This window comes from Bos mutus, chromosome 2 (assembly GCF_027580195.1).
Source record: "Bos mutus isolate GX-2022 chromosome 2, NWIPB_WYAK_1.1, whole genome shotgun sequence".
NCBI classification, from domain to species: Eukaryota; Metazoa; Chordata; class Mammalia; order Artiodactyla; family Bovidae; genus Bos; species Bos mutus.
Window position 1 is genome coordinate 83,843,875 of NC_091618.1, and position 26,093 is coordinate 83,869,967.

General features: G+C 37.4%; 1 long non-coding RNA gene across 3 annotated transcripts in view; it reads left to right on the plus strand.

Moving 5' to 3' along the window:
• Positions 1-14,646: 14,646 nt before the first annotated feature.
• Positions 14,647-26,093, plus strand: part of LOC138990217 (uncharacterized) — an 81,039-nt gene continuing 69,592 nt past the window's right edge. For all 3 annotated transcript variants that reach the window (XR_011466335.1, XR_011466337.1, XR_011466336.1), the window contains exon 1: positions 14,647-14,984. This is a non-coding gene — a long non-coding RNA (uncharacterized lncRNA). The remainder of the gene's footprint in view (positions 14,985-26,093) is intronic.

A 26,093-nucleotide genomic window follows, 5' to 3' on the forward strand; every position in this document is an offset into this window, starting at 1 on the left:
TCAAATGGCTTATGATAATGAGAATGAATTTGGTTGAATTTTAAGATTTCCTAATTACACAAATCAGCCCAGTCTCTCTTTAGGATAATTCATATCAGGCTATATTCTATTGTTGATGCTGTCTGGTCAATGGGGGCACTCACTGTAAGTATACATTGCCTACATCATTTTGGGATGACAGTTTAAGGGTTTTGAGGATGCCTGTAATTTCCCTGGTGGCTCAGATGGTAAAGAATCTGCCTGTAATGCAGGAGACCCAGGTTCGATCCCTAGGTCAGAAAGATCCCCTGCAGAAGGGAATGGCTACTCACTCTAGTATTCTTGCCTGGGGAATTCCATGGACAGAGGAGCCAGATATGCTACAGTCCATGGAGTCACAAACTGACTAAAATTTTTTTTATAGCTTGTTGATACACATGGACAGTTTCCTTACAAGTTTGGAAATAGCAGCTTATAGGCACTTTCAGTTATTCTCATCTATGGCTGTGAACCTCGGTTTTCAAAAGTCAAAGTTTATTATATAATCTTCCTCTTTTTTATTTAGAGTAGTGAAAATGTTTGGATTCACTACCCTGAAATAGATATTAATGCAATCCTGCCAGAAACTGTTTTTTTTTTATATCAATAGGGCTAAAACATAACAAGTTGTAAATAAAACTTACTTTTAAAAAGTATGAGAACTAAGAATTGCAAAAAAGGTAAATTTAAAAAATTACAAAAATTCTAATAATTAAGGAAACCTTAATAAGACATGTTTCTTTTGTCCATATTATTCAATTTCCGCTATTTTAGTGATGTAATACCTGAGTTACTCAAGGTGAGGCATACCTGTGTGGAGGTCTTTTGGCTCTTCTTTGTGTATATTTTTTGTATTTTTTCAGAAGTTGCAGTATGATTCTGTGTTTGATAATCTGGTGCAATAGGCATTGTTGTGGTGAGAATCTTGCCCATGATGGAAAGTAATGAGACCACATTTGTTCCTTTTTCACTTTTCATTTGGAAGATGTAAATGCAGGTGGTGTCTTGCTTCTTGGGTATTTTTCTCTCTGGCTCTGTTTCTTGAAGTAGTTATATAAGATTTGCATGTCAAATTTTCAATTTTATTCAAAGATTCTTCAGGCACATAACAGACACATATCTTGTCTTCCTGGAGTTTATTTTTGTTTAGGGAAGGACCCAACTGATAAGAAATGTAACACAGGTGTACCTGTGGCGGATTCATTTCAATATTTGGCAAAACTAATACAATATTGTAAAGTTTAAAAATAAAATAAAATTAAAAAAAAAGAAAACAAAAAAAATACATTAATGGATTAAATACTCAAATTTCTTAATTTTTTTTTTTTAATCTTAGATTGTGCATGGTGCTAACTCCTTGTTTGAGGAGAGAGAAACATCTCTCCATTTTCTGATTGCGTACATTTTTCCTTGCTTACTAATGTTTTTAATATATATTTTTCTTGTAATTTTTTTCTTTTCCTCAAAATTTGCTGTATGTATTTTCTCTTTACTTTTTAATATCTTCTCTGACACATACCATATAGTTACTTCCTGAACCATGAGCTCCTCACTTTTATTCAATACAGCTTTGTATCTACACATCATTGTAATTAAGGGAAAGAGATTTACGAATTCCAAATAGGGAAAGGAGTACGTCAAGGCTGTATATTGTCACCCTGCTTATTTAACTTATATACAGAGTACATCATGAGAAATGCTGGGCTGGATGAAGCACAAGCTCAAGTCAAGATTGTCAGGAGAAATATCAATAACCTCAGATATGCACAGGACACCACCCTTATGGCAGAAAGTGAAGAAGAACTAAAGAGCCTCTTGCTGAAAGTGAAAGAGGAGAGTGAAAAAGTCGGCTTAAAGCTCAACATTCAGAAAACTAGATCATGGCATCCAGTCCCATCACTTCATGGCAAATAGATGGGAAAACAGTGGAAACGGTGAGAGACTTTATTGTTTTGAGCTCCAAAATCACTGCAGATGGTGACTGCAGCCATGAAATTAAAAGACGCTTATTCCTTGGAAGGAAAGTTATGACCAACCTAGACTGCATATTAAAAAGCAGAGACATTACTTCACCAAAAAAGATCCATCTTGTCAAGGCTATGGTTTTTCCAGTAGTCATGTATGGATGTGAGAGCTGGACTCTAAAGAAAGCTGAGCACTGAAGAATTGATGCTTTTGAACTGTGGTGTTGGAGAAGACTCTTGAGAGTCCCTTGGACAGCAAGGAGATCCAACCAGTCCATCCTAAAGGAGATCAGACCTGAGTGGTCATTGGAAGGACTGATGCTGAAGCTGAAACTGCAATACTTTGGCCACCTGATGCGAAGAGCTGACTCATTTGAAAAGACCCTGATGCTGGGAAAGATTGAGGGCAGGAGGAGAAGGGGATGACAGAGGATGAGCTGGTTGGATGACATCACTGACTTGATGGACAGGAGTTTGAGTAAGCTGCGGGAGTTGGTGATGGACAGGGAGGCCTGGTGTGCTGCAGTCCATGGGGTCACAAAGAGCCGGACACGACTGAGTGACTGAACTGAACTGAACTATGTCATGGTAGGGCTTTTCAGGTGGCACAGTGGTAAAGAATCCACCTGCCAGTTCAGGGGACACGAGAGACATGAGTTAAATTCCTGGGTTTGGAGAATTCCCTGGAAAAGGAAATTGCAACCCACTCCAGTATACTTGCCTTGGAAGTCTCATGGACAGAAGAGCCTGTCAAGCTACAGACCATGGGGACACAGAATTGTACACAGCTGAGCATGCATGTACTATATCATGGCAAAACAAGGATCAGTTGGATTGGGCTGTCTAACAAAAATCTTTGAAGTCTTAGTGGCTTAAATAACAGTTTTATTCTCACTCACCATGTAGTCCACCACAGACACACAGAGGGGTTCTGGTCATTGTAGTTACTCAGGAACCCACATTGATGGAGCCACTGCCATCTTGAACATTTCTAGGCTAAACACAAGAAGAAGGAGAGGGCTCTCAGAGGTAGAGAAGTAGAAATTAAGCATTACATCCTATAAGTGAGACATCACATATTCATAAGATATCGGGCAGAACTAGAACTAGTCATATGTTTCTCTATAACCAATGGGGAGGAAGAAGTATAATCCTATCTTATGCCTAAAAGAGGTTGGATTGGAACTACAAGTACTATAGCAGGAAGCTTACCGGGCTACCTTTGATCTTAGCTTATGAGTGACAGATGGAGGGACAGGGAGGTTTGGCTTTGTTCAGCTGTTGTGAAGATGACTGGCATCTGACAATGTCTACACATAGCCAGTTAAGTTACATGGTACCATGGACTGTTTAATTTGGACTTCAAGTTCTTGGCCCCATTCTAGCTCAGTTTCAAGAGTAAACACAGGATGATGTAATGATGACAAGGCTTTGGAGCTAGAATCACGGATTTGAATCCTCAAATCTGTCTTATACTGTTAATATCTTCTTTGGAGAGTTATTTAACTCTCTGAATATTAGTTACTTCATCTCCAAAGTAAGGATGACTGCAACAATAGTACACAGGTTTATTATTCACACCTGTACCAACCTGGCTGAGATGTAAGCTCTATGATTGATTTTAAGCTAAAAGTCATTTCCATCCTAATGAACATCCAATATATGAAACATTTTTATAACTGGCATTGTTTTCAACTGTATGGTATAATTTTGTAACTTTTCCTGGGATTAAGACAACCATCACAGACTTGTATCTGTTGGTACTTCTCTGAGGGTCGTGAGGTTGGCATCTGTAGTGTCAGTTTTCATAATTCTCTCTACAATCATCCATCCATCCAATTAGTAAATATTTATCGAGTACTACTAATTCATGCCAAGGAATGAAACTTTCCTTTAAAGTTTCCTCTTATTGTTATTTTATTTTCTAACAGCAGAGGTTTTAACTTCAGTATTGATAATGATAATTGAAGACATATAGTTCCATTACAGTAGGACCTTTCTGATAACCAGTGTCATATTATATGATAGCACATTCTTGTTCACAGAATAATAATGTATTTGGAACAGTTTCTTAGGTGAACTAAACTGAGCCAGCAGAGTACATCATGAGAAATGCCAGCCAGGATGAAACACAAGCTGGAATCAAGATTGCCGGGAGAAATATCAATAACCTCAGATATGCAGATGCCATGACCCGGTCCCATCACTTCATGGCAAATAGATAGGGAAACAGTGGCTGACTTTATTTTTTTGGGCTCCAAAATCACTGCAGATGGTGACTGCAGCCATGAAATTAAAAGATGCTTACTCCTTGGAAGGAAAATTATGACCAACCTAGACTGCATACTAAAAAGCAGAGACATTACTTTACCAAAAAAGGTCCGTCTTGTCAAGGCTACGGTTTTTCCAGTAGTCATGTATGGATGTGAGAATTGGACTCTAAAGAAAGCTGAGCACCGAAGAATTGATGTCTTTGAAGTGTGGTATTGGAGAAGACTCTTGAGAGTCCCTTGGACAGCAAGGAGATCCAACCAGCCCATCCTAAAGGAGATCAGACCTAAGTGTTCATTGGAAGGACTGATGCTGAAGCTGAAACTGCAATACTTTGGCCACCTGATGCGAAGAGCTGACTCATTTGAAAAGACCCTAATGCTGGGAAAGATTGAAGGCAGGAGGAGAAGGGGACGACAGAGGATGAGCTGGTTGGATGGCATCACCAACTCAATGGAGATGAGTTTGAGTAGACTCCAGGAGTTGGTGATGGACAGGGAGGCCTGGTGTGCTGCAGTCCATGGGGTCATGAAGAGTCGGATATGACTGAATGACTGAACTGAACTGAAACTGAACAGAAAGCTAGCAAACATTCTAGCAAAGATGAAGTACTTATGATGCTAGTACCCCAGCTGACATCACCTGTAGAGAGAGGGTCTGAGCTGTTTAGCCCCATCACTAAATTTTTGGTGCTAAGTGTAGCTAAATGCCATTTCAAGAGATTAAACTTGAGGAATTTTAGGAATGTATGTTTCCTTTTATTCTAAATATTTGTGGATGGTTTGGTACAAATACAAAAAAAATTCTCTGCTGTATTTATTTATGATACTTCTCTGTTGGGAAACAATAATCTTTCTGCTTCTTAATCTAAATCGAACTGCAGTATACCAATAAAGCAAGTCACAACATACAAAGTAAATTTTCTCTGTATAAATAATTAACTCTTTAAGATTTATTGGCCTTTCTCTATTTCCCCCTTTCTCTGAGTGGTGTAATCCAAATAAAATGTTGCATTTATTCTCATCTGATAAAATATTCATAACAGAAACCACTACCTTTGAATTTGGATTAAGAAACTATGAAGACAACATGGTTATGAATACTTTGAGTACTACCTAAAGCCTATTAGCTGAAACCAACCATCTGTAGGAAATCATCTTTATTTTACCTTAATTTTTGATCCTTGGTTCTTGTTAAAACTTTCATTAACTTTGAACTACTACATAGTGATTTTGAAACAAAGAAAAGTGAGTTATCAATTGTATTTTCATCACGTATATGCTATGATTAGTGAACTAGGTCTTGGCTAGAAAATATTCTTGGATGACATGTGTGCTTTGGAAACAAAGAGGGCAATCAGGGAAGGATTCCCTCTGTCCCAGATGAGCAGTTTTTGCTGCTGTAGAAGTGAGATTTAGAATTGTGATTTTGATCTTTTATGGTAACTTGTTGCTCTGTGCCATGTGGAAAGGAAATGTATCTGTATCAGTCCTCGGTAAACTTGCTGTCATGTCCCTTAGTTTTTCATATGTCCTAGACAGTAGCTATGGCTTGGTTTTGTCTTTCATTTAGACTAGAGGATTTCAGCAAGACTAAAGGAATTCTGGCACTCAGCTAGGACTCTGAATTTACTGTGAGATGGGTTCTAGCATGAATATTCTAAAAACCCCAAATCCACAATGATGCACAGTATTGTCCTTAGAAGAGGTAGATCTGTGATACTCCTTTTACCTTAAGAAAATATTTAATCTGGATTATCAAATAAGCAATTTCTTGATGCTTTCTGGAATGTCACTTGAGAGTAGACAAATTAATCTTTGTGCCTTGGCTGGTTTTATAATAAATTCATCAGTTCAACCATGAAAACACCTTAGCCTCTGAGGAAAAGCCTCAGAGAAATCAGCCAACATCATCTGGTTTAGGAGTATCCAAATACCAGTGAAGGATCACTTACTTCCGTTTGGTGATAACATTTTCACTGGGTTGGGTCACACATAGGTTTTAGTGTAAGGCCGACAAATTATTTTTCTTGAGAATTTCATTTCCTTGAGATCATGCCCTTATTTTTTTAATGTAACAATGTGTTTTCTTTCATAAAAGAATGATGAGAATTAAAGGTAGAAAAATAAAGATTTAGCAATGTAGGTTTCTTAATTTTTGCTTAAAATAGGGTAGTTTTTAAAGTTTAAAAGTCTGGGAACCAGTGAACTGGACAACTTGAGACCTACAAGGGGCCTCTTTGTTCTAAATACAGTCAGACTACTCTCTTCTGATATTGGGGGTCGGCTGTCTTGGTGAGGTTTCATGTCATCACCTATCCTAACCTAGCCTAGCCAAACGGTACTAGATGGGCTAGAGTTCATATTTAGTGTTTTTAAAAAGCCAAGTTAAATTTGACTAGAACAGCAAGCCCGAAGAGGATCTGAACGGACAGGAACTGACATGGCCTTTGCAGTTGAAGTGTCAGCATTTGACTGCCTTGTTACGGAGTTAGACACATTTTAGTGTTAGTGTCAGGGTTTTGTGTAATTCTTATTTTATGACTGGATGAATCTGAGGTTTTCAAGATAATTTTCCTCCTGATATTAAAAAGTGACTGAGTATTATTGGATGTTGTTTCATTCTACTTAAATGATTGCACTCAGTGGTTAGACTTACTAAACCAACTCTAGAGAAAGATGTAAAACTCTATACATATGTATTTATTTTACATTTTTAATCATATGTCTAATGGGCTTCCCTGGTGGCTCAGATGGCAAAGAATCTTCAGGAGACCAGGTTTAATCCCTGGGTAGGGAAGGTCCCTGGGAGAAGGGAATAGCTACCCACTGGAATAGCTACTCTATGGACAGAGAAGCCTGGCAGGCTATAGTCCATGGGGTCACAAGGAGCTGGACACGACTGAACAGCTAACAAATTCAGTGAGGGAATTTTAGGAAATTTAGAGACAAGTGAGTAAGAAAATGAAAAAGCATTTACACTCTTATTCCCCAGAAATGACAGCTGTTAACATTTTGTTGTGCACCCTTTTGGTCTTTGTTCATATATTTATTAACTCAGGATCATATAGTATGTAACATTTTGCAATCTGTTTGATGGCAATGGCAACCGACTCCAGTACTCTTGCCTGGAAAATCCCATGGACAGAGGAGCCTGATAGGCTGCAGTCCATGGGGTCACAAAGAGTCGGACATGACTGAGCAACTTCACTTTCATGCATTGGAGAAGGAAATGGCAACCCACTCCAGTGTTCTTGCCTGGAGAATCCCAGAGACGGGGGAGTCTGGTGGGAGGCCATCTATGGGGTCACACAGAGTTGAACACGACTGAAGCGACTTAGCAGCAGCAGCAGCAGCAGCAGCAGCAGCAGTTCCAATATACAGAAACTATTTCATTTATAATTTACCAGTCTTCAGCAACTTGACTTTTAATGGCTATATAATATTCTATTTTATAATCTCATCTTGTTGGGTATTTAGTTTGTTTCCAATGTTTCTGACTCAGAGATAGTGGAACTTCCTGTATTGATATTGATTTTTATGTTTTTTTAGAATGACTTCCAAGAAGTAGAATTACTGGGTTAAACACTATAAATATTTTTAAGATCTGAATAGAGATTTAAAAATTTTATGAGAGGGGATAATAAAAATCAGGTTCTGTTTTGAGACATATAAGTCACAATACAGGGTTAAATGTCTAGCTGGCGAACATTTACATTGTCTACAGGAGATTCCAGGAGTTTGAGAAAGGCATAATGTAAGAAAGAATATAGAACTGAATTGTAATATCAGTGTGACAAAATAGGAATGTGGGAGACCAGAAAAATATTGACTAGCTGGTCTGGCGATCAGGTTGGAGAACGTTGACATAGTTGGTCACACTTGGTAGTAATATATATTTTAATGGGATTGAGAACTACACCAGAATCAATACTCCAACAAAGTGGACACAGGATACTAGTTAGTTATTGATTACCTAACATTAAGCTTATATATACTTAAGAATTTTTTTTTTTTTTTATCTGCCAACTTTGGTATTTCACACAAAATATAAACTACAGGTTTGTGGTATTGATGGTGGGGGCAGACAGTAACTCTGAGTTTAGTTGATAAAGAAGATTTTATTCAAAAGTTAACTGAAGATAAAAGTGGATGTCAGATGTGAAGTTTCATGTAATTTATATCTAATTCTGTTGTTTGATTTTAACGTGTAGGTTTTCTACCTACACCTTAACGGGTGAGATGCGGTAAGAGTACCCCATGCTGACTACGTATTACTCCATCCACTGCTCAGGGTGCAATCTGATCACACCTCGGGCTTTCTGAGCTGTAACCATGGCTTTCAATTAAATTACTAGACTGCCGTAAATCTGATTTGGGGCTGAATTTTATGTGCTAAAATACTAAACCACTAGTTACCAATCCCTAATGAAAATTCATCAAATAATCAAAGGGCAGTGCAAATACTTATATTTAACTAAAAGTAGAGAGAAATTAAGTAGAAATATATCTTTATGAGAAAATATGTAGAAACATAGCTCAAAAATTCACTCTGTTGTATTCAATCAACAAAGGGTAAAAATTATCATGTGTTTATTTTAAACACCTTTATTTGGGATATGTTTAAACTCCACAACTAAATATATAGCTTAACTGACTCACATTCCCATCAAATAGCATCTCCTCTTAAAGGTTTCCTGGAGCAAAAGAAATAAATAGCCACTCATTTCTCTATTCAGCCACAAGACCTCATGCATAATACTATCAGCTTTTCTCTTCTGGTTACTTGTTTCCAGGTGTTGCCTTCCAATTAGTCTGTGGACTTGGTGAGATCTGGCTCTAAGTCTGTTATCTCTGACTTTCAAGGTCCTGGTACAAATAGATACTAGGAACTTGCTTATTGAATCCATGTTACATACAGAGTTTGGCAATTTAGTAAACTACAAAAATTCAAATGCACTTGAATTACAAAAATATCCTGTGGTTAGCTATTCTTTCATTTCTTATCTATTCACAAAGATGGCAGGTATAATACTCCTCAAAATTTCAATAGCGTTCACTATAGTTTGCAGGTCCATGTCTAGGAATGAGGGAAGGAAAATGAATAGTACCATTAATAAATATTTATTGGAACCTTTCCATGGTACAGTACACTTCACTATTCCCTTAAGATACAAAAGTAAGAGGAATGTCCTTCAGGAATGAAACATGTAAAAGAAAAAAGTGTAGCATTTCTCAAATTGTGTTAAGGGCTTGCCCTATTTTATCCAACAGCCACAATAGTACCATCATATTTCTTCCAGGGTTTGGGGGCACAAAAAGACAGAGCCTGGGGATATCAAAGTCTTACTACCTTGTTCCAGAAGTGATACATGTCATAGTCACTAACAGCTCATTGGCCAAAAGTAGTCACATGGCTTCAACCAGACCGCAAAGAGAATAGTACATCTATGCATGTGGCAAAGAAGGACAAGTCTTGGAATTGGTTCAAAGACTAAAATTGAAAAAAATATTTTTTAATAAATTGAAAGTTAATTATAAAAGTAATAAATACTCATGTTAGAAAAGTAAAACAGTATGAAGGAATATAAAGTGATCAATGAAATCCTTCCCCTAATTCAATTGTCCTAGATATAGCCACTTTTAACAGTTTTGTGCACCATTTTGGAAATTTTAACTTATACATATATACATATACATTTTACTTTTTTTTTTTTTGTATGTTTATAAGCCATACTGTGGGCTTCCCTGGTGGCTCAGCAGTGAAGAATCCATCTGCCAATGCAGGAGACACAAGTTCGATCCCTAGGTCGGGAAGATCTCCTGGCAAAGGAAATGGCAACCCGCTCCAGTATTCTTGCCTGGAAAACTCCATGGACAGAGGAGCCTGGTGGGCTACAGTCAGTGGGACTGCAATGAGTCAGACATAACTTAGCAACTAAACAACAACAAAGCCATACTATAGATGATACCAAAAGACGATTATACCATAGATCATTGATAATTTGTGTGGAGAATTTTTTATTGAGATATTCTATTATGAGCACTTTTCTCTTTGAGCATATATGATTCTCTTTTTTTCTATTTTTACATCTAATGGTAGGATTTTCCATTTTTAAACCTTAAGTCATATGGAATATTTGTTTTAATGTTGACTGTAAGATGAGCTGTAATTAGAGGAGAAGATAGATGATGATATTTGATATTGGTCAAGTTTATTCTATGACCCAGGCTCTGTGATAAGCACTTGACAGATGACATGACCCTTATGGCAGAAAGTGAAGAAGAACTAAAGAGCCTCTTGATGAAAGTGAAAGAGGAGAGTGAAAAAGTTGGCTTAAAGCTAAACATTCAGAAAACTAAGATCATGGCATCCAGTCCCATCACTTCATGGCAAATAGATGGGGAAACAGTGAAAACAGTGAAAGACTTTATTTGTTGGGGGGGGGGGGGCTCCAAAATCACTGCAGATGGTTACTGAAGGCTTGAAATTAAAAGATGCTTGCTCCTTGGGAGAAAGTTATAACCAACCTAGACAGCTTATTAAAAAGCAGAGACATTACCTTGCCAACAAAGGTCTGTCTAGTCAAAGCTATGGTTTTTCCAGTAGTCATGTATGGATGTGAGAGTTGGACTGTGAAGATAGCTGAGCGCCGAAGAATTGATGCTTTTGAACTGTGGTGTTGGAGAAGATTCTTGAGAGTCCCTTGGACAGCAAGGAGATCCAACCAGTCCATCCTAAAGGAAATCAGTCCTGAATATTCATTGGAAGGACTGATGCTAAAGCTGAAACTCAACATCAGTTTGGCCACCTGATGCGAAGAACTGACTCATTTGAAAAGACCCTGATGCTGGGAAAGATTGAAGGCAGGAGGAGAAGGGGACAACAGAGGATGAGATGGTTGGATGGCATCAGTGACTCAATGAACACGAGTTTGAGTCAACTCTGGGAGTTGGTGATGGACAGGGAGGCCTGATGTGCTGCAGTCCATGAGGTTGCAAAGAGTCGGACACAATTGAGTGACTGAACTGAACTGATTCCTTTTAATCCTCACAACTTTAGGAGGGATGAAGTAGGTGTTATTATAAGCATTTCACAGTGAAGGAAACTGAGGCATAGTGAGGTTAAGAGACTTGTTTCAAATCACATAGCAAGGCAGTGACAGAACCACACTATGACTCAATTCTTCCTGGATCCAGAGCTTGTATCGTAACCCTGGGATAGAGTATCTCTTCAGGATATGAGACTTTAAATCTTGAGGTATATTTCAGAATTACTTTCTGAAATTTTAACACCATATTAAAGTCCCAGCAGTAGTGAAGAGTGCCTCTTTCCCACCCCTTCATCAACCCTGAGTTGGTTTAAACTTTTGCCATTTTGACATGTAACTACTCAGTTGGTTTGTGAGGACCTCCAGGACTGTGAGTCGAAACATAGAAACAAGAAAGATGCTAGACACTTCTTGGAAATGATACATTTTTTTGCAAGAATCTTTTGCATTCATACTGTCTGAAAGGATGGATTTGACAAGATGATTAACTGTGCATTTGCTACTCATTTGAAGCAAAGTTCATTTCCAATGTCAGCATCAATCCAACCCTCAACATTCATAGTTATGTTTTTGTTTGGAAGATTTAGGGCATGGAAGGAGAGGAAGCATTTTCTTGGTTTCTAAAGGATATTGATTATGAGAGCAGATATTAAAGGTAGTGGGTTGCACTGTGCTATGACTTGGTATTGAAAGTCATGTTATAGAGGTATCACCATGTTCTTTAGCTGTGTGTGTGTGTGTGTGTGTGTGTGTGTGTGTGTGTGTAGCGGGGGAGGGTTATGGAGGAAGGAAGATTCTAGAGAAGACCATGGAAAAAGTCCAAATCTGAGCACAACGTTTTATACAGAAATTATTTATTAAGCACCTACTACTATATGCCAGATCCTATGCTAAGCATGAGAAATACGAGAACCAAAAGACCGACTGTTCTTAGCCTCATAAAGTGTATAGTTTTCAGAAGAGATAAAAAAATTAAACTATACAACCAAATATCAGCTGAGTCAAGGGACCAATTAGTATATAAAACCATAAGAACTTATGAATAGTAAGGAAGGTTCTCCATGAGGAACTGATGTTTGAGTTAAAATCTGAATGATGATGAGTCATTAAACATTTTTCTTTTGAGAAAAGTTGATGGCAGATCAGATAGTGCTGGTAGCCTTATTATCATTGTCTGGCAAGAGACAATGGTGGCTGAGGTAGAGATGTTGTTTATTTGTGAGGATGGGAAGGAGACATGTTCAAGAAATATTGAATAGAGAAAGTCAGTATATCAATAGCTTATTGATAACTTTGAAATGAACGTAGGGGAAAGAGCATTGTCAAAAATGAATCCAGCTTCCTGGCTTGAATGCTTGGTGTATCTTTCTTAGCTATGGGAGTCACTGGAATAGGACTAAGTTTGGGGCCAGTGGTTTTGGACAGATGAGTTTAGTTTTGGACAGATGGAATTCTCAGTGCCTTTAAGACATCTTAAAGACAGGAATCTTATATTTCTTATTCACTGTTGTATCCGTGAAAGTGAAATTCGATTAGTCGTGTCCAATTCTTTGTGACCCCATGGACTATACAGTTCATGGAATTCTCCAGGCCAGAATACTGGAGCGGGTAGCCTTTCCCTTCTCCAGGGGATCTTCCCAACCTAGGGATCAAACCCAGGTCTCCTTCATTGCAGGTGGATTCTTTACCAATGAGCTATCAGGGACAGTTTATCTGTAGTGCTTAGAATATTATCCTGCATTTTGATAGGTACCAAGTAAATATCTTTTTGAGTAATTTTATGAAGACATATTTTTGATTATTTAAGTAATTTTACCTTTTTTAAAGGCATATTAATATTTTATTCATATAGGTTGTACACAATTCTTAGTGGCTCCTTTTTCATAATGCTTTATCTGTTTGTTGCCACAGATAACATCGAAATCAACAGGATTCACCCTCCTCATGATATTCTGTAGTCCGTTATTTTTTTCTATAAAAGAGCGTTATTTACTTTTTAAATTAATGTAAACTGCTACTCCATTTCATTCTCAGATTTTTCTAGTGGGTTTTTAGTCAATTTTCTAGGTTTTTTAATTATAAATTGCATTATTTGAAAATAAAGTAATTTTGCCTCTTTCAGTTCAGTTCAGTTCAGTCGCTCAGTCGTGTCTGACTCTTTGCGACCCCATGAATCGCAGCAGGCCAGGTCTCCCTGTCCATCACCAACTCCCTGAGTTCATTCAGTTCACGTCCATCGAGTCAGTGATGCCATCCAGCCATCTCATTCTCTGTTGTCCCCTTCTCCTCCTGCCCCCAATCCCTCCCAGCATCAGAGTCTTTTCCAATGAGTCAACTCTTCACATGAGGTGGCCAAAGTACTGGAGTTTCAGCTTTAGCATCATTCCTTCCAAAGAACACCCAGGGCTGATCTCCTTCAGAATGGACTGGTTGGATCTCCTTGCAGTCCAAGGGACTCTCAGGAATCTTCTCCAACACCACAGTTCAAAAACATCAATTCTTTGGCTCAGCTTTCTTCACAGTCTAACTCTCACATCTATACATGACCACTGGAAAAACTGTAGCCTTGACTAGACGGACCTTTGTTGGCAAAGTAATGTCTCTGCTTTTGAATATGCTATCTAGGTTGGTCATAACTTTCCTTCCAAGGAGTAAGCGTCTTTTAATTTCATGGCTACAGTCACCATCTGCAGTGATTTTGGAGCCCCAAAAAATAAAGTCTGACACTGTTTCCACTGTTTCCTCATCTATTTCCCATGAAGTGATGGGACCAGATGCCATGATCTTCGTTTTCTGAATGTTGAGCCTTAAGCCAACTTTTTCAGTCTCCTCTTTTACTTTCATCAAGAGGCTCTTTAGTTCCTCTTTACTTTCTGCCATAAGGGTGGTGTCATCTGCATATCTGAGGTTATTGATATTTCTCCTGGCAATCTTGATTCCAGCTTGTGCTTCTTCCAGCCCAGCGTTTCTCATGATGTACTCTGCATATAAGTTAAATAAGCAGGGTGACAATATACAGCCTTGATGTACTCCTTTTCCTATTTGGAATCAGTCTGTTGTTCCATGTCCAGTTCTAACTGTTGCTTCCTGACCTGTATACAGATTTCTCAAGAGACAGGTCAGGTGGTCTGGTATTCCCATCTCTTTCAGAATTTTCAGTTTATTGTGATCCACACAGTCAAAGGCTTTAAAGGCATAGTCAATAAAGCAGAAGTAGATGCTTTTCTGTAACTCTCTTGCTTTTTCAGTGATCCAGCGGATGTTGGCAATTTGATCTCTGGTTCCTCTGCCTTTTCTAAAACCAGCTTGAACATCAGGAAGTTCACGGTTCACATATTGCTGAAGCCTGGCTTGGAGAATTTTGAGCATTACTTTACTAGCGTGTGAGATGAATACAATTGTGCGGTAGTTTGAGCATTCTTTGGCATTGCCTTTCTTTGGGATTGGAATGAAAACACCTTTTCCAGTCCTGTGGCCACTGCTGAGTTTTCACACAGCAGTGTGAAATTTCTCACAAATTTCTCACAAATTTGCTGGCATATTGAGTGCAGCACTTTCATAGCATCATCTCTCAGGATTTGAAATAGCTCAACTGGAATTCCATGACCTCCACTAGCTTTGTTCGTAGTGATGCTTTCCAAGGCCCACTTGACTTCATATTCTAGGATGTCTGGCTCTAGGTGAGTGATCACACCATCATGATTATCTTGGTTGTGAAGATCTTTTTTGCAGAGTTCTTCTGTGTATTCTTGCCACCTCTTCTTAATATCTTCTGCTTCTGTTAGGTCCATACCATTTCTGTCCTTTATCGAGCCCATCTTTGCATGAAATGTTCCCTTGGTATCTCTAATTTTCTTGAAGAGATCCCTAGTCTTTCCCATTCTGTTGTTTTCCTCTATTTCTTTGCATTGATCAGTGAGGAAGGCTTTCTTATCTCTTCTTGCTGTTTGTTGGAACTCTGCATTCAGATGCTTATATCTTTGCCTATTTATTGCTTTTTAAAAATATCAATACCTTTAAACATGTATTAACTCATTTATTCCTTCTCATGATCTAAGTTCAAAAATTCTGATAAGCTCCTTCTCCTAAATTAGCCATTTTGTTATATTTTATTTGTTATTGGATTCTTCTAAAAAAGACAAGTTTTAAAACATTGTGTCTCTCAACATTTACAGTTGTGATACCTTTTAAGAAAGACCAAACATAAATGATAAGACTATAAATCCTGTAAGTGAAGCCAATGCCTGGAGGCATATTCATTCATCAATCCTTACTTGAATACCTGGTACATCCTGGGAACAATCCCACGTTCTCTAGTTTTTAACTACTGTAGTAAAAAAATAAAAGTAAAAGTCCCTGCCATGATAGAACTTATATTCTAGTGAGGGTTACTGATAATGATTAGGACAAATAGGGAGAACGTATTTTTTTAGATAGTGAAAGGTGCCAAGGATAAAGCTACAGTAAAGGAGGAAAATATAAGGTGTCGTGGAGGCATTGTGAAATTTTAAATAGAATGACTAGGGAAGGTCTCACTAAAAAGATCCAGTTTAGATAAGAAGAAAATGAGGGGCACATAATCTAGCCATATGAGGAGGTGGAATGCCAGGCGAGAGGGCACATTTAATGGGATGGCGGGACAGTCAGTGTCTGGTTCATTCTAGAAACAGTGCTGTGGCCAGTATGCTTGAAGCAGAGAGATGGGGGAGTCATCAGAGAGTTAAGAGGGGTAGTGGATATGGGAGGTGGAGTGGAGGCAGATAATACAGGGCCTTGTAGATCATAGCTAGGACTTTGGCTTTTCCTCTGAGTAATACAAAAAGTCAGAGGTGGGCTCAGATGGAAAGAATGAGAATGTGGCTTATGGTTAAGAGGGTCACTCTTCCTGCTGTGTTAAGAATGGACTGCTGGTGGGAGAGGAGATCTATTAAGACCTATTTCAACAATTCACACAAGAGGTAATGGTGGCTTGGGCCAAGGTGGTAGCAGTGGAGGTCGTGAGAAGTGGTTGAATTATGGACATATTTTGAAAGTGTAATCAATCGGATTTCCCAACTGACTTGATATGGAGTTTGAGACACACAGAGAAGTTGATGGTGCACCAAGGTCCTGGTTTGAATAACTAAGGATGAAATGCCCTTAACTGAGAAAGGTAGACAAGGTGAGGATTGATATTTTTATTTGGGAGGGATTTGGTTAATAGGAGCTCCATAGTGTTATTTAAGCAGTAGGATTTTAAGGATAGGCAGAAGGGTCTTATAGGGGTTTACCATTGAATTTCTTCTTCAGTTCTAACCCTTAAGGTTCCAACCATGGCAATCTACTGATGAGTGGGTGGCCTTCAGGCAATATCAGGCTGAAGAAAAGTAGGGAGAGAGGAAATAAGGCGAATTTCACACTGAGTATGAGAAAGGGAAGAGAACCTAACTGCTTGCTCCTGTGTTAAGAAATTTAACTACGTGTGCTTACCATGTAGTGTTTGCTACTAAGCACAAATTATGCAAATTACAAAATGCATTATTAGTCATAGACATACTCTTTAAAAAGACAAAGATTTATATGCCATTTGATTTATTTAACAAATACTTGCCAAGCATCTTATCTGCACCAGTTTCTGTGCCAGGATTTGGGGCTACAGAGAAGTATAAGATACTCTGAAGTAATGCTCAACCCGGAGGGCAGATATACATAAATAAACAATGAGAAGTATTATTACAGAGGATAGTTCCAATCTATGAGATAAAAGAACAGGGGATGATGAATTGTCAGGTGAGCTAGGCTCTGTATTTCTCCTTTGCTAATTAATTCTGGGATTCTGTTCTATTGGTATTCTTATTTTTCTTTATGAATCAGAAGTTTAACTATGAAAAGAGGTTTCAGGGTAATATATCATACGACTCTTTGTTGCCTGAGCTGCATTTCCTTCAGGACTTGCAAAATCTTGGGTCATGGGATTCCAACCTAGGATTAAAAAAAAAAGTCCAAAGTTTCTGTTCCTTGTTTGTAATTCTCCTAAACACGATTATCTAACTTCTTCTCCAAGTGCCATGACAAAGCAAAGTTTTTACAATAGGCTTACCTATGTGCAGCTTTAATGCATTGTTCATGGTCTTTATAACCAGGTGCTTGAAAAGAAGCAAGACTAGTGATATTCAGGAGTGAGAAGCTCAACTAGCATTATTGATCGTGGAGAATTGAAGATATCTGTATATGTTGTAATTTTGTTGTTCATTCCTTTGAAAGGGCTCTGTGAACACCATCATTCACTCCATGGAATAAGTGCTTATTTTTATAGAAATTTCCTTTTCTGTTTTTGGTGTATACACGTAATCCAGTGAGATTCAGTAGACATGACCGTTGGTAGTTGTAGGATGGTTACAACCTTCTCAGCTTCTGTAATAAGATATTACTTGAAAGAGACCATCCAGCTTTCTACCTTTAAATTTATACAGGTGTAGTGATAGCTTTGAATTTACAAAAAACAATGTGTGCAGTTGTCTTATGAGCCTAAGATGGTCTCACCTTTGAATTGTTTTCTTTTCAGAGTCTTTATTTCTATAGCCAAAGGACAGAGAAAATAAGGAAAAAATGGGGAAAATAAAATGATTAAGGGATTTGTTTATTTATCTGTATGACAATTGTTTTTTAAATGTCCAATGCACATGGGAATCATTTTGCCTGGTTAATTTGTGAGGACCAAGGATTGGGTTTATGCCTGGAGCAGGTTAGGAGGAGACTTCAGCCCACTGTGTGTTTAGGGAAGTGTGACTTTGCTTCAGTTCTCCACCACCCTTATGGAGCCCACACCCCTGCAACTACCAAGAATTATAGAAGTAGTGGCTTAATCTTCTTCCTATCCAAAGTCCTCTTCCCACCATATCCTCCTCAGGCAGCTAGTCTATAAGTTCTGCTATACTTTCTACTCAATCTACCTACCTTGGCCAGAATCACCTACTTAAGATAGTTTGTGATTACTTCTAATGAAATCATTTTGCACTGACAATACCTAAGCTTCTAGAAACATGAATAGGGCAGGAAAGTGCTAGATCAAGAAATCAGGTATTTAAAAATATGTAATAATATTCTTTTTTTCTGATTACTAGTGAACCTAGGGTATATTATAAACTAAACTGAGTCATGTTGCCCCTGGATTGTTTTTACAATAAATTTAATTTAAAATCTTCTACTTTTTATTTCCAATTTTAAATCTTAGGTGTATTCAGGGATGTATTCAGTATAGTTCAATAAACAATTATTAAGCCCTACTAGTGTCAGATACTGTGCTAAATGCTGAGTAACAAACATGACGGAGGCATGATACTGGCTCTTTAGGAGGTCATGCCCTGGTAGAGAACATTAATGTGTAATAAAACAAGAATCACAAAAGTCCCTATGCTTTAGACATCTACTTTGTGCCAGGCAGAGATATTTTTCATCCATTTAATCCTCACAACATGTATGCAAAGGATGTATTTATTTTCCATGTGTAACAGATGAGAAAACTGAGCTTCAGTGAGCTCTAGTCACTTGTTTCAGGTGACAGTAAATGGTAACTTACGGTTTAATATCTGAATTCACATTACATGACCTGTGTTCTTACAATTATGACACATTATTCTCTGGGATGAGAAAATCCACACTTTTAGAGCAATATGAAATGAGTTGATGTGCTCTCATTAATTAGCTCTCATTAATGTGCTGTCATTAATTAGAAATAAAATTTCTACAGAGTATTTTTATTGCATTTTGTTGTTTTAAGAGGAAAAAACAGAAATTAATTTGAATTGCTTCATTTTCTAGAGAAACTAAGATGTGAAGGTGAAATACTTAGCAAGCATGTAAGATTTACAGGGAAATCATATTCATCCACTACATTTAATTCCGTGGTATTTGCCACTGTTCAAAATGCTTTGTACCTCCTTTCTGAATGCATTTTAGGATTTATTTTTATTCCTCTTAAAGAGTTTATTTACTGATAAAAATAATTTTTATCAAAAATGAAGGCTTGAGCATTTTGTCAGTAGACCTGATTCTAGATAAACTTTGGATAATTGCAGAAACCAAATGCCCCTTTTTTTAAAGAGGACAGTTTTCCGCATTTGAAATTCAAAACAATATGAAAGAGGTTTTGATGGCAATTCCACAGTCATTTCTTAAGCAATCAATAGAATCCAAGTATTGGATTGTGTAGTTTTCCAAGGTTATTACTTGAAAGTGGACAATACTTACATATTGCTATGAGCTGTTATATTTTTAGTGAATGATTACTTTATAGTTTCATATCATCCAGGTAGATTCACAGCAATGAAGTGAAAAGTTAAAGAGTCCTACTTAACATGTGAATGTGCTTCCTTTACCTTCACCTCTCCCGGTCCTTTTCCATGAAGAGAACAGCCAGTCAGGACTTTGCAAGAGATCAAAATTTAGTAAGAAAGAAACAGGGAGGCAGCAAGAGCATGAACAGGAGAGGGAAAGAGAGAGAAATCATCAAAATGAGGAAGTGATTCCTCTAGTTATCAGAAACAGGAGCACAGTAACAATAGCTGAAATTCACCTCCCCATGGGGGAATGAATCATCAAAATAACCAGTGGAAAACAAGGTTGTGCAACCTTGACCAGCGTGTGTCACCGGCTGGTGGAATTTTTAGAAAGGCAGCAGTTTGGGTTCATCACTGCGGTTCATGATTGCACACACCTGTTTGGGGTATGGATTTTGCAACCCCCCAAAAAGGGGAAACTGAACTCACTGCTCCTCCCGAGCTGTGCAAAAAAGCAGAAAACCACAGCTGCTCGAGCAGTTAACAGATATCAGTAAAATACCCATGTTACATAATTAAGGATAACGTTCTTGAAGCATATGGGCCGGAGGTATTATACTCTCATTAAAACTTTAGGTAGGAAACAATTTAGCATATTCTCAGACATTTCTAGGATTGGATTCTATAATAAATGTTTGTAATTAGCCATGCTCTAAACATTTTATTAAATAATACATGAAGAAAATGGTTGATGAAATATAGACAGCTCTGCATTTTGTGTACAATGACATGGAGGCATCAAGAAAAGACATAAAAGATTTCTTCTCATTGGCTTGATAACTAGTCACTCTGGGCAGCTTAAGTAAGACTGGGTGAGGTTTCATTTGTCAGAGCAGCCTGTCTGTAATCTTAAAAAAGTAGGAATTAATGGCTCTTTTTTTTTTTTTCTTTTAAAATACATTATTTGTAGCCCAGTCTTCTTTGAATTGCTGGTCTTGAATAAAAAGAAGTGCTTCTGACCAGAGCAATGCAAAAATCTCCTGTACTTTATTCTAGCAAACAGAGATTGACTTGGTGGGAGATAATAGGGCTGGACAGAGCCAAAAAAAGAAAACCAAAAAAAAAAAAAACACCCTAAATCAACATTTGAAAACTTATACCTTGGCCAGCAGGTGCTAATATTTATAAGTTGGAGAGGAATAAGGGAGGGGAGTCTCCTGAGAATCACTAAGGCAGGTGTTGGGTCCCTGGGGAAGTGGTAGGAAACATGCCCTTGAGATGATATTTGTAGCAGGAAAGAGATTCTTTCAGTTCTGCAGTCCTGTTTGATATTCAAGCCAGGTGATTAATGGTGTCAACAATTCTTATCTAACTGGAAAAGTGTGTGATCTATGGAAATGAACTTAGAGGATCCTGGGAAGTCCTCAAGGGAAGAATGGCAACTTTCTGAAGTCATTAAGATCAGCTAGGTGTTTTGTTTTCTAATGCACACAAATAAGAAATCTGGTAACAGAATAAATATGAAATTTGGAGTGCCTTCTAGAACATACATGGTGAAACTAGGCAAGGTTGACATTGGTTTTACTAATTTGTCTGCTTAGTAGGTAAATGGGGTTGCCAGTCTGGCAGTTTGCACTGGCAATAAATCACCACTAGACATTTTATTTTAAAATTGGCACTGGCTTGAGGGAGGTAAAGGATTGTCAATTTGCTTTTATTTGAGGCCAGGCACAATCATAACAAACATAGGCCACCTGGAAACTTCAGCCCACATGCAGAAGTGTGGCTCATGTCTCTATGGCTATATATTTTGTTATGTTTGGAGAGTGGAGGGGTAAATCAGAGACTCAAGATCCTGACCAGAAAGATCCTGGCAGACTGGCACAGCCTGGAGACGTACCTTTTGGAAATCAGTTTGGTTCTAGAATGATGATGTAGGAAGGATAGAATAGATTTGATGTTGGACAGAAAATTTGGTGGTTTCCTCTTTTATTGGTGGTGGTGATTAGTGGGGACCAGCAGGGCGCATGCAGAGCAGACAACTAGTACATTCCAAAAATCACTCCATTATTAAGGAAGTGGGTTGTTCCCTATTTTTTCAGCCTTATCTTGCTTGGAAGTTCGCTTTTAAATTTGGTAGTGAATGGAGTAACAGTGTTGAGAAAAAAATATCCTGAATGAGAGCTCATGCAACCTCTATTCTCACGTGAGCAATGATAGATGTTCTTTCTATGAAAATTGCTGTAATTAAAAGACAACCAAGTGGAGAGGAGAAAAAGGTTACACTGGACCCTTGTAAACTACTCTAATGGAAATGGTGGAGGTGAATTCTCTTCCTTTCATTTGTTTCCTGATTCCCCAAATATTCATCAGGGCTTCAAAGCATCCCTGAACAAATTTTTTGATTTAAGTATATTTAAGGATTTGGCTAATACAAAAGTTAGTGTGTCAGGACAATTATATTAAAAATAAGCTGATTTACAAATTACTAGTCTTTCTTCTCTGTTTACATATGATATTTATCAGTCTTAACTGTGATGTATATTTTGTACCATGCACATTGTTAGAAAGGATCTGGTTAAGATAGAGATGTATTGACTTAACTTGGTCTCATGAATAATTCCATTTGTTTATTTGCTGGATATATCCAGTTTGCTGTTGATGCTGTAAATATTTGAATTGGATTCAACTTGTCCATCAGAGACTTTCCGCTGTCTCTCTTGGACATCATATATGTAATTTGATGACACTATCTCCTGGAAAGTACGAAAAATGTATACTTTGGTTTCTGCTTGGTAAAGTCATTCAAAGTGATACAAAATGTCAAGAGCAAAGAAGATAACCACTCCAATGATGTGAGGAAGCAATTGACAGTTTTCTTGGTATTTGGAACATGGGAGTACTTAGAGATTTGTGGCATTAATTACACATAAACAACTGAAGTATCAGATATCTGACCTGATAGGATTTTTCTTTGTTTCAAAGTATATAATATTAGACCCTTTACTAAATATTTACAAAAGTTCTGTTGTAAATGCAATGGGATCTGTGTTCCTTAGACCGCAATGTCTTACAAGCTGCCTGTTAATAAATGACAACATTCATAAAATGAAAAAGAAAAAGAAGAAAAATGAGAAATCCCCCAAAGCAGTCACTTTTATAAAAAGTCCCACATTTCTGCCAGTATTCAATGCCTGCATTAAATGTCACGCCAGTAAATCTTTGCTCAAATAGATCAAGATGCAGCAAATATAAGACCAAGTGTAGAAGGCTAAGTATATAAATACAATACTAAGAAATAAAGTGTCAACATTCCTTGGGTACCCTTCAAAATGATGCAGGTAATTAGCAGGTGTTTATATTTTTCGTTTTGACTTGCCCACAGGTATTCGTTTAACAGTATGTTTTGGAGACAGTCATGTAAAGATTTTCATTTTGGCAAGTGTCTCTAACATTTGTTTGGATTTAATATACACGTTAATTCAGAATGAAATATTCTGAACTAGATTTTTCTCATACATGAGGGCCCTAAAAACCTAATATGTGATTATTTACAGCATCCTGGATTTTCCAGCTATGCTGTTAATTTCAGAGCAGTTAAGCTTGTAGTCTTTACCTTAATTTTTTTCTCCTCCTGCTTGAGAGTTATTATGGGACATAAATCGTTTGTGTATATTTTGTGTGAAGATGGTATTAACTCACTTTGGGGAAATTGTAGTTCTAATCCTATTTTCATTATTTTGTTTTTAAAAACTTCCTTTCTTCATTCATCCTGAAGTTTTGAAGTGGGTAACATAGTTTTAAAAAATTAAGATATAAAGATATATTAGAGGTGAAAATAATTCAGCAAAAAATTATATATATTACATATATGTTAAAAGATATTCTCCATGAAAATAAAATGCCATTAACGTTCATTGAGTTCTCTAAACATAAAAGGGCACATGTGTGCACATGCATTTTCTCACTTGCTCATTCAATAACTAGCAAAAATAGTCTCTGCAGGAAAGAGCTGCAAGACTGGTGCCAGGTTCCCCAACATACCCAAGGATTTCTTTATTTAGAACCTCCCATGTGCTATTTTTTTAAATCTTTGGAATCTCAGGGATTTTCCCATCCCGCTACATGCTTGAGACGTTTCAGAGCATGGTAACCCCCTCCTGGAATCCTCTAACTCTTCTGTTTTATTTTTAAACTGTGGGCTGTATTAGTGTACAGGGAAGCGACAGTTCCTATGACAAAGGATAAGATTCCCAGTGTATATAGCAATACCTCTGAAGATCACTGTTGGGTAGAGAAGCAAATGCCATGAGTCATTAAGTCTTCTCTTAAGGGGCCCTTGAAAATCATGAGATTTTAAGTCTAGAGTTTTGGGGGAGGAGCCATGCATGGCAGTATCTACAGGACACTCGGTGTAATCCTTGAATGTTTATTAAGCAACAGTTGATCTGTGCCAAAAGCCTGAGATGTGATATATGTCTAGTCTTTTTGTTTTCAAATTTTATTAGGTATGGTGGACCTGAATTTTGGTAATGCATTTGCTTTCAACGCAAGTATGGAAAATTGGCTGTTTTGAGACCAGACTGTGAAAATCTCTGAAACAATTATTTTAGTATTGTCCCTTTGCATTATATGGGTGAAACTATTATATATATTTAAAAAGCATGTCATATTTGCATATGATGTTTCTGATATGAACACACGACCTCTTTTACAATAAAGCACAATGTGCAACTGCAGAAAACGCCTTTTCACTTATGAACGTCTGAGTCTGAGATTCACACAAACCACACTTTTGTTTGACTCCAAAATGTGGGTGCCAAATGAATCTACTGCACTAGGCTTATGAACACTACTGCAACTGTGCAGCTACTATTTCTCTACTGGGAGAATTGTTTCGGCAGATAAACCATCTGGCTTGAAACACAGCCCTCTTTGAAAATATTCCCCATTATGTTAGCTCTGAAACAATGTGTACAACTATGCTCCAGTGGAGGACATGTTAACAGAAATTCAATGTCAAACAATATCTGCTCTGTAATCTTTTGCTAAATGTAAAAAAGAGGTAATCAAAATGCAAGATTTTAATTCTTTAAAAAGTTGTTGTGAATGTGACATAAGATGAAGAAAATTCAGGAAAATATTTAATAAGGAACTATAATAGAGTGTTTAACATAGTGACTTTTTTCTTTAGGATCACCCACGGAAAATGAGACTTCTTGTGTTATAAGCATATGAAGATGGCATATTAATGCTTTGTGTTCATTCATTTTCTTTTTATTATTTTTCTGTTTTTACTATTTTCAAATATGAATTCATTATATATGGTGGGTAAATTGTCAGAAGCCAGTATTTATAGCTAGATATCCTGAGCTGTACTAGGGTGACTCAAATGTGACTTATCAGTCAGGAAAGCTATGGAAAAACTAAACAGATAATATTGGGTAGGGAAAATTAGTATGCAGTGGTAATAGGTAATATCTATAACCAGCTAGAGGAAGTTTGATGGAAGTTTTAAGAATCCAAGCCAACCGTGTTCCTGTTATGGAAGAAAGCTAAAGGGAAACAAGAAATTTTTAAAAGTGTATTATAGGTTCAATAATATTTAGGGTAGTATTTAAAAAGAAGGCTCGCGTGAAGTCATGAGAAAGTTTTAAAAAGTTAAACCATCTGAGTTTATGAGATCAGATAAATCTACAGTGGGTGTGTCTGGACCATTGGTGGGGGTGATTGCAGGAGCAGTCAGCATATGATTGAAATGAAGTGGGATTGAGCTACGTCCTAAGAATTACTACAATGTATGTGGAATGAGAGAAAGTGTTAGGGAACAGAGCTTACTGGTCAACTGATGGGAAAAATTGATGTCATATGATGATGATAATTCCTATAAGGTTATAAATAATGGTACCTTAGTAGGAAACATTGACTTTCCTCCCATTTCAGTACAAAATTCCCTTGTGCATTAAAGATATTTAGTTAGAATTATTTTAATTAAATGGATTGTAGCTCTGGTTACTTTGTCCTTCATCTAGCTTCTTCCTCCTTACACTGGCTTTAGCTATGCAAACAACTATGTCTCAACAGAAGTCTCAACTTTCAACTGAAAAAGAACCAGGCTGCTTATTTTTTCCTAGTAATTCTAAGAGGAGAAAACTAAAATCCATAGAGCCTAAGTTACTTTTTCTTCCTTATTTTATAATTGCATTGTACTGGATAACTAGGAACTTGTATTAATTAAAGGCTTCCTTACACATGCTCTTCTTCCAAGGTAATTTCTGAGCAAGGGTTTTCAATAAAGAGGTCTGGTGAAGCCACATGAATTGACCAAAGGACCCAGGAGGATCCTCAAGGATGCTGTTGGGCTGTTCTTAATAGGAAAACAGAGGTCTGTCTCTAAGTGGGAGGAAGTCTCTTTTGATGGTGCAGATGGTATTTTCTCACAGTCATCTTAGAAAATCTTAAACTACTACATGGGAGCCAATATCAGTGATCTACTGAGAACCAAGCTGAGGGAAATTTTTGGTCAAGTCT